The sequence below is a fragment of the Triturus cristatus genome, chromosome 10 (genome assembly GCF_964204655.1).
Source record: "Triturus cristatus chromosome 10, aTriCri1.1, whole genome shotgun sequence".
NCBI lineage: Eukaryota > Metazoa > Chordata > Amphibia > Caudata > Salamandridae > Triturus > Triturus cristatus.
Window position 1 is genome coordinate 350,249,074 of NC_140593.1, and position 8,417 is coordinate 350,257,490.

At 46.7% G+C, this 8,417-nt stretch overlaps 1 protein-coding gene across 3 annotated transcripts in view; it reads left to right on the plus strand.

Moving 5' to 3' along the window:
• Positions 1–6,068: 6,068 nt before the first annotated feature.
• ULK4 (unc-51 like kinase 4) overlaps positions 6,069–8,417 on the plus strand; it is a 1,725,799-nt gene continuing 1,723,450 nt past the window's right edge. The window contains exon 1 of one of the 3 annotated variants that reach the window (XM_085631567.1): positions 6,069–6,854. The gene's annotated coding sequence lies outside the window, so the exon portion shown is untranslated. The remainder of the gene's footprint in view (positions 6,855–8,417) is intronic. The other 2 variants (XM_085631566.1, XM_085631568.1) reach the window with 2 other exon arrangements.

The window sequence follows — 8,417 nt, forward strand, 5'->3', positions numbered from 1 at the left end:
GTTAGTCGCGCTGTTATTGGAGGGTTCGACATCAAGAGGTAAACAGTGTGTGAGATCGGATTTTGTCAATCATGAAGTGTTTTAAGGTTTTTCGAGAACTGTGTAGGGGGTGATAAACATGTGGTTACTCGGGAGGGAGAAGAAGCCCCTCCTGAGGATACTCCAGCACATTACATGGCAAAGAATGTGGGATTGCATACGATAATGTGGCTTGAGAACTGGCATAAAATGACTCAAAGTGGAGGAGAATTAGCATTCCCGAGGTATGGCTCATTCAGGTTAGCAGTGTTGTACCAGTTGAAGTCTGTGATGGTGGCTTTACGACCCTTGCCAAGGCCAACACAATGTGAAGCACTACATGCGTGGATTAGAGCAGCGCATGATAGGAAAAGAGGAGGAAATCAGGAAAGGGTGAAAAAGTCGATCAGGGCTTTTCAGGATGCCAGATGTGATGCAGCGGAGAAAAGATGGAGAGTACAGGCAATAGAGGGAGATAGACTGTATCCCTTATTGATCACTTCGGAGGGGGTAAAGAACATAAAGTCAGATGATGAGGATGATAGTGATACCGATGATAGCCTATTGGAGAGGTTGTTATCAGAGAGACCACCTCCGTATAACCCAGAGGTCCCAGAAGAGACGTTGGTTCAGATAGAAGAGACTAGAGGAGTAACAATCCAACCAGAGACGAGAGTAGAAGGAAGGATCTCGATAGGAACAGAGAGTACAAGGAGCCAAGTCTGTGGCTAGCGTAAAGGTCGTGAGAGATGTGAGGTTACCGGATGCTCTAAAGGTACCGGTCACTATTGGACCTATTGTTTCGATTTACCACCCAGATTCAGAGGTGGTTGTGAACCCAGAGCAGACAGCCGAGGGGGTACGGAGAGAGGTTGTAGGAAGTGGCCTAGTGGGTGGAAGGGTTCGGACTCTGGACCATATAGAATGGAGTACACCATTGCCAGCCATGTCAGACTCATCTAGGGGACAAGGAGAACAGAGACCAGAGAGGCCGAGGTCTCTGATGGAGTCGAGATCAGATTTACGATCATGGGTACCACCAGTGAGAAACCAAAGCCCAAGAGTGATGACAGCAAAGAGAGAGCGGGTCATTTTCATGGATCGGTCTGCACCAATGGGTATACCAGAAGAGAGTAGGTCGCAGGAGCAAGAATGTGAGGACAGCGATAGAGAAGGGGTAGTCTGTCGAGAAGTGCTGAGAGGAGCCCTGAAAGGGGGGATGATGATGGATGTAGTGAGGTTAAAGGCAGAAGTGGATGAGATAATAGGTGGAAACTTACCCCTTGAGAGAATATTAATACATGGACCAGATGAATTACTCTTCGTAGCGAAGGATGTGACTCGGAAGGCACGAGTTGCACATGAGAAATTGTCAGAATTGGCTAAGCGATATGAGGTGGATCTGTCCAAGACTAAAACATTGCAAGGAGGTCATAGGTTGCAGTACAGTGACCAGGAATTGGAGGAGAAAAGGGTTACTGGACTGAGGTCTCACAGCAGAGATCTGATCACAGCCATGCGTGCATGGATGATGCTTGATAAATGGGAAGAAAGATGGTCCAAGAAGAAAAGCTCTAGGAAAACGATAGGAGAGACCCCACCTCCGGGTGGAGGGGTGTTGGAGATAAGGAATTTCCCTTTGAGGGAAGTGCAGAATGGAGGATACGTGCATGTGCCCTGGAGCAGGGGTGATTTGGCGGCGTTTACCAATGATTTTCCCCGGCTTAGGGAGAAGCCCGCAGAGTGGTATAAGCAGGTTGACCGCTTTGTAAAGATCTCGAAGGTATTGTGGATCGATCTGAATACCTTATTTGATATTGTGGTTCCGAGAGATTTGTGGGCAGCATGCAAGATTGCCATTGATTGGCCGACTTATGAGCCTGAAAGAAACGCGTTAACGAATGGTCCGGCACTACTAGTGATGAGGAAGTACGAGCAAGTGATTACTTGGTTGAAGTCGAAGGTCTCACCACAAGACATTGATTGGGTGAAGATAGACAGGACAGTGCAGGAACCTAAGGAGACGGTACATGAATTCTATGAGAGACTCTTGCAGGCTTTTAAGCAGTACAGTGGCCTAGATGCGTTAGACACGAAAGATATGGGACAGTTTGTTTCAAAGTTTGTGTTGGGATTGAGGCCAGAGGTTAGTCTAATGGTGCAGCAGCATTTGATTTGTTGGCAAAACAAGCCTGTTGATGAGATTTTACGGTACGCCCGATATTGCACATGATGAGATTGAATCCAAGCACAGGAAGTTGAAAGATAACTTGATGCTTGTTCAGATGCAAACCGCTCAGGGACAGCCTAATGGGGGAGCGTTGGTAAGGAGACAGGGAAATTATCAGGTGGGAAATCAGAATGTTCAGGGGCAGGGAAGGCCAAGACCAATAGACCCTAGAACAGGTATGGATGTGGCGACATTGAAAAAGACTACAGCATGTCATCAGTGTCACCAGGTTGGACACTGGAGACGCGAGTGTCCCCTGAACCAATGGAAACAGATACAGCCGGAAGGGGAAGTAGTTCAGGTCCCTGGGGTAGAGGCGGTACCGACAGTGACTAGACCTAGAACGATAAAAGGGGGGACCGGTGTTCCGCAGGTGCAGGTTCCCCAGCCACCCAGAATACAGAATGTACAGCAGGGAGCTAGAACCTATTTGCAAATGCCAATGTTCGAAGTGAGTGAGGAAAATGATACAAGCCTGTTGGCACGATCATTATCAAAGAGAGATAAGGATTGCATGCTTAGAGCCATCCTAGAAGTAGATCAGAAAGGACCCTTTGTGGAAGCAGATCTTGACGGTCACCCTACAACCTTTTTGGTTGATACGGGGGCTACCAGATCGACTATAAGATCGGCAGTGGTTCCAGGTCTAGCTCTTTCTGGACAAAGTATCCAGGTTGTTGGTGTGGCAAATAAGAAACTGATTAGTCCACTGACTGAGCCAATTCCAATCAGAATAGGAAATTTCAGTGATCGACACCAGTTCGTGGTGTGCGATTCTAGTCCGGTTTGCCTGTTAGGGAGAGATCTATTGTGCAAGCTCAACTGCACGATCTACTGTACCCCGAAAGGAGTGGAGGTACAGACGAGAGACGATGACGCGACCTTTAAGGTTGCAAATCAGCGTGTGTGTGTGGAAATGTACCCAGCATTGACGGTGGAGGAGCTTCCTCTTGATCTGAGGGACTCAGTGTCTATTGACGTATGGGACCTTAGTGGTGAGGAGATTGGTTTAGTCAAGGGAGTAGACCCAGTGAAAATCGAGATCAAACCAAACGTACAGTTTCCAAGGACACCCCAGTATAAGTTATCTCCTGAAACTATTGCTGGGATTAGACCTGTGATTGAGTCTATGATCAAGCAGGGAATACTAATGGAGATTATGGGTAGCCCATGTAATTCGCCTATCATGGGACTACAGAAACCAAGTGGGAAATTTAGGATTGTGCAGGATTTGCGAAAAATAAACGAAATAGTTGTTCCATGTTGTCCAGTGGTACCGAATCCATCTGTGATCCTATTTCAGATCCCATGTGAAGCTGAATGGTTCACAGTGATTGACTTGTGTCAAGCTTTTTTCTCGATTCCTCGACATAAGGAAAGCCGATTTCTTTTTGCATTTCGGCTGGAAGATCGTGTGTTAACGTGGTGTCGTATCCCACAGGGGTATACAGAGAGCCCATCTATTTTTAATCAGATCTTGAAGAAAAATCTTGAAGGTCTTGTGTTGCCACAAAACTCTGTTTTAGTGCAATACATTGATGATCTGCTTGTTGCGTCGGAGACGGAAGACGCCTGCAGAATTGATACTGTTGCTCTGTTGAATTACCTGGGAGAGAATGGTCACAAGGTGTCTCCAAACAAGCTGCAATACTGTTTGAGCGAGGTACAGTATTTGGGGCACCGAATTGAGAAAGGCAAGAGAAAGGTGTCTCCAGATCGTATTGATGCGATTTTGAGAATGCCGGTTCCCTCGACTCAGAGGGAAGTCAGAATGTTTCTGGGAATGGTGGACTATTGCCGCCAGTGGATCCCAAACTTTTCCTTTGAAGCGAAGCCTTTACAGCGGCTGACGCGTAAGGATGTGAGTGATCCGGTACCATGGGACGATGACTGCTTAAGGTCATTTCTGAGGCTGAGAGAAGCTTTATGCAGCGCGCCAGCTTTGGGCATGCCAGATTATAACAAGGCATTCGCCTTATTCTGTTGCGGAAAGGAAGGTTGCGCATTAACAGTGTTGACTCAGAGTCACGGAGGTGTCCGTAGACCAGTTGCCTACTTTTCAGCTACTTTAGATCCAGTAGCTTCTGCGTTGCCCGGATGTCTCAGATCCGTTGCTGCAACAGGTGTCAGTATCGAAAGATGTGAGAGCATAGTGATGGGTCATCCGCTTACTGTTCATGTGCCACATTCTGTTGAGTTGTTGATGACTAGGACTAAAACGCAGCACCTCACAAAGAATAGGTTGACTCGTTATGAGCAAGTCATCCTTGCTGCAGACAATGTGATGCTGAAGAGGTGTTCTGTTTTAAATCCTGCTACATTGTTGCCTATTCCAAATGTAGATGATAATGAAGACTGTGAGGACCATGATTGTCTCGATGTGACGGAACTATGCACCAAACCGAGACCTGACATTGTCAATGAACCGCTCCCGGTGTCAGATGAGATTTTCTTAGTGGACGGTTCATGTTTAAGAGCCAGTGTTGGTCGACTGAGAGCAGCGTTTGCTGTGTGTACCATCACAGGGGTGGTTGAAGCCGCTTGTCTAGAAGGAGTACACTCCGCACAGGTGGCTGAGCTTATTGCCTTGACCCGTGCCTGTTTGGCCGCTGATAAGATCCGTGTAACGATTTATACGGATAGTCAATATGGGTTTGGTGTAGTTCATGATTTCGGACAGCTATGGTCCCAGAGAGGGTTTATGACATCTTCTGGTTCGCCCATCAGAAATGGGGATTATGTACGACAATTGTTGGAAGCATTGCAAAGCCCAGATGAAATTGCTGTTGTTAAATGTTCTGCACACACTAAAGGAAACGATTTTGTGTCATTGGGTAATAATTATGCAGATTAAGTTGCTCGATTTTGTACAGAACAGGGATGTAATTATACTGAGAAGCATGTTGTGGAAAGCGAAGAAAAAACAGATTACAACGTGATGTTAGCTATGGCAGACTCATGGGAGGAATTGAAGCAGTTGCAGGATGGAGTCTCTGATCAGGAGCGGGACAGCTGGATACGAGCTGGATGCGAGAAGGGAGAGGTGGATATATGGAGGATGCATGGTAGTGGCCTGTTTGTGGGTTCGTGAGTCTCTTTTGCCCATTACGTCACTCCAATGCTGTCCACTACAAGGGACACATATCTGGACCAGCTGAAGGTAAATTGTCGCCAAAATATTTTTGTAAAGGAAAGATACGATCTGCAGACTTCAGGTAAGAAGGAAACCTTTATTAGCTTGGAGCTGAACGAAGAACGGGCCTCCCTTCGGCTGGACAGCAGCAACTGGCCAACAAGGAACGTTCGAGTTCAAAACAACACACAGAACCTTGAGATACAAGGTTCCGCTAATAATAGAATCAGATGACATAAGAACATATTTACAACATAGTGTCATGCTTAAATTAAGAAACAAAAACACGTTGTTGCTTTTTTTAATGTCCTGTCATTCCAAGTAGTGACAAGTTGAATATGAGGTTTATCGGACAATTGTGGGCATGGATCATTAAAGGCAGTTTGAGTATAAAATTATTTGGGGCTGAAAATATCTATTTTTGTTTATACATTGCATTATGGTATTTGTTGTCCTGATTATTCTATTACACATTTGGGACTACAATTGCTTGAATGGAAAAGAAAAAACCTGGATTGGAGTGTCATTTCACGCAGGAGTCTGTAAAATGGGAGGTCTCGGCAGCAAGAGCTTAACTCACTGACACATTTACTAGTACGATAACCTCTTAAGGCTGAACGTGCGAGAGGACATGCGTGACTTTCAGTTTACACTTTGGTCTCTGCCGAGTGAACATTAACCTTCCGAGCTGTCCCTTCTGTCGGTATACGGCTGTCAGTGGTGTGAGCGGATGTGGTGGCTGTTGCTGTGGTTGCCTAGCTACCCCGCGTCACTGCCGCCTGGGAGGCTCGAGGAGAACCGCGGCAGCGGCAAGAGGAGTCCTGGGAGGGCGCGGAGCTGCACCTTAACGCCGGTTCCCTGCCACCCCCCTCCCCAGCGCCGCTGCAGTCCGCTCTGTTAATACTGCGGCGGGGCAGTAAGCGGGTTGGCTCTGGCAAGCGGGGATCAGCAGTCAGCGGAGCGCCTCCCCGCAATCCTCAGCAGAAGGTCACCGCTACCCCACCAGGAGCCTGGTGCCAGGCGCTGCAGCGGTCTGGGCACCATCAACGCGGCCAGTGCCACCCTGAGATGTAACGGGCGGCAGGGGAGCCCCGGCAGAGGAAACACGACCAGCGCCGACAGCCTGTGCTGTAACTCTACGCAGCGGCGGGCCGGGAGACTGTCAGCCCACGTGTGCTCGTGACCCGGACTCACACATCCGCATAGCCTGGAGACTGGGAGCCGTCCTGCCGAGCAAAGCCGAGGAGTCCTCGCCATCCTCGCATCAACCCAGGACCAGGCAGTGTTACACCCAGCGCAAAACCCACCAGAGTTTACACCCATTCCAGGAGCGTCCCGCACCGGAACCCACAGTTTACACCCGGGGCCACCTCCCACTCTTCGCGGGACACTCCAGGAATTACTGTAACCCCCGTGTTCCCCCACCCTTGGCACCTTCTAGAAGAGGAGGACGTTCTGCTGTGTTTACATTCGGTAAGTCACCCGCTGCAATATTTGTTAAACAGTTGTGTTCATGTCTCATGTTTGCATATACATGTGCTTGCGGATCACGTGCTGCTTGTCATTGGGGGTTAGATCATGTAGGACTGCAATTATTTTATGTCTAAGAGGTGTTAACATTCATATTATTTACCAATTTGTTAAGTTTGTTTTTATGGCTGAAAAGAAACTTTGTAAAGCAGACATTTTAAGTAAATGAAATACTTGTTATGAAAGTTAATAGAAAAATGGTAATGATATAATGTTCTAAAGTGTCTTTTAGGGAGTATGTGGGCTATTTTAATGTGTGTTAAATTAATTTTGATTATGTGCAATTTTTGTTGTTTGTACAAGTTATTTTAATGTTGTAGTTTACCCCCTGAAATGTTGTAACTTTTTGCTGCTAGCATAAGGCACTTTAGTTTTGGAGCTGAAATTATAATGCACGTTTTTAGGTCTCGCCTGACCCACCGCATGCGCTGGTCTGGCGAGACTTTTTGAGAGGGTTCCAAAAAGTGCTACCAGGCCAGCCATAGTATCACAGTGCATGTGCGCGGGCGCCGCTTTTATCGCGATTACTTTCACTTTTGCGGCCCCACGGCCGCTTTGATGTTTGATCGTGATCACTTTCGATAGCCAATAGGTCTCGCTTTTGGGACCTTATAAGTATTTAGTTATGCAACTGTTGCATGGCTAAACACTTATAAGGTCCCAAAAGCGAGACCTATTGGCTATGCCAATGCTTGTTTCTGTTGCTAACTGTTATTGGCATATTGTTAAAATTATTTATATTTGCTGCAATTACAAGGCACTTTAGTTTTGGTGCTGTAAGTACACAGCACCTTATATTCAGTTATTTGCAACTTGTGTTAGGGCTCTGTTGTAGATCTTACCTTGGTTAAAAAAAAAAAAATCACTGTATTTGTATATGTTTAGTTAGATGTTGCTGTGGATATTCACTATTTTTTCTTTGTAATGATTTTAATTAATCAACAAATAAACCTAAACTACGTGCTGCTTGTCTTTGTGTGCACTGCATGAAAACGCAAACACAACACGCTGATGGACGGAGTACTGAAAATGCAGTCATCCTTTGCAAGATCTCCTGACTGTGCTGCTAGGCGTCTTCCCTCGATCAAATGACATAAAACAGTTTGAAAACAAGCTCCTAGGTATTGCGCTAGACCTCTTCCTAACGATGCTGCCTAGTTTCATTTATCCATTGTCTCTAATGATAGCTTTTAGCTTCACGTGGCCATTCACATGCTATTTTATTTCCTTCGAGAGTCCCCTCCCTAAACTTTACACTGTCTTACTGTGGACCTTAACACTTAGACATGCTGTTTAACAGTACAGCAAGACCCCTCCTGAAATAGCCACCTTGGCTTATTACATACAGGACATAGGTGTCAAGTGTTCGCCCTAGTCCGCAGGGTGGTCTCTTGCTCACAGTGCCACTGGATTCAAGCTAGCCTGGCTGATGAAGGGTGTTACCCAGAACCCGGTCCCAGGATGCTTTTTTCCAGTTCAGGGAAGACCTGGCTTGGCAGTTCGGGC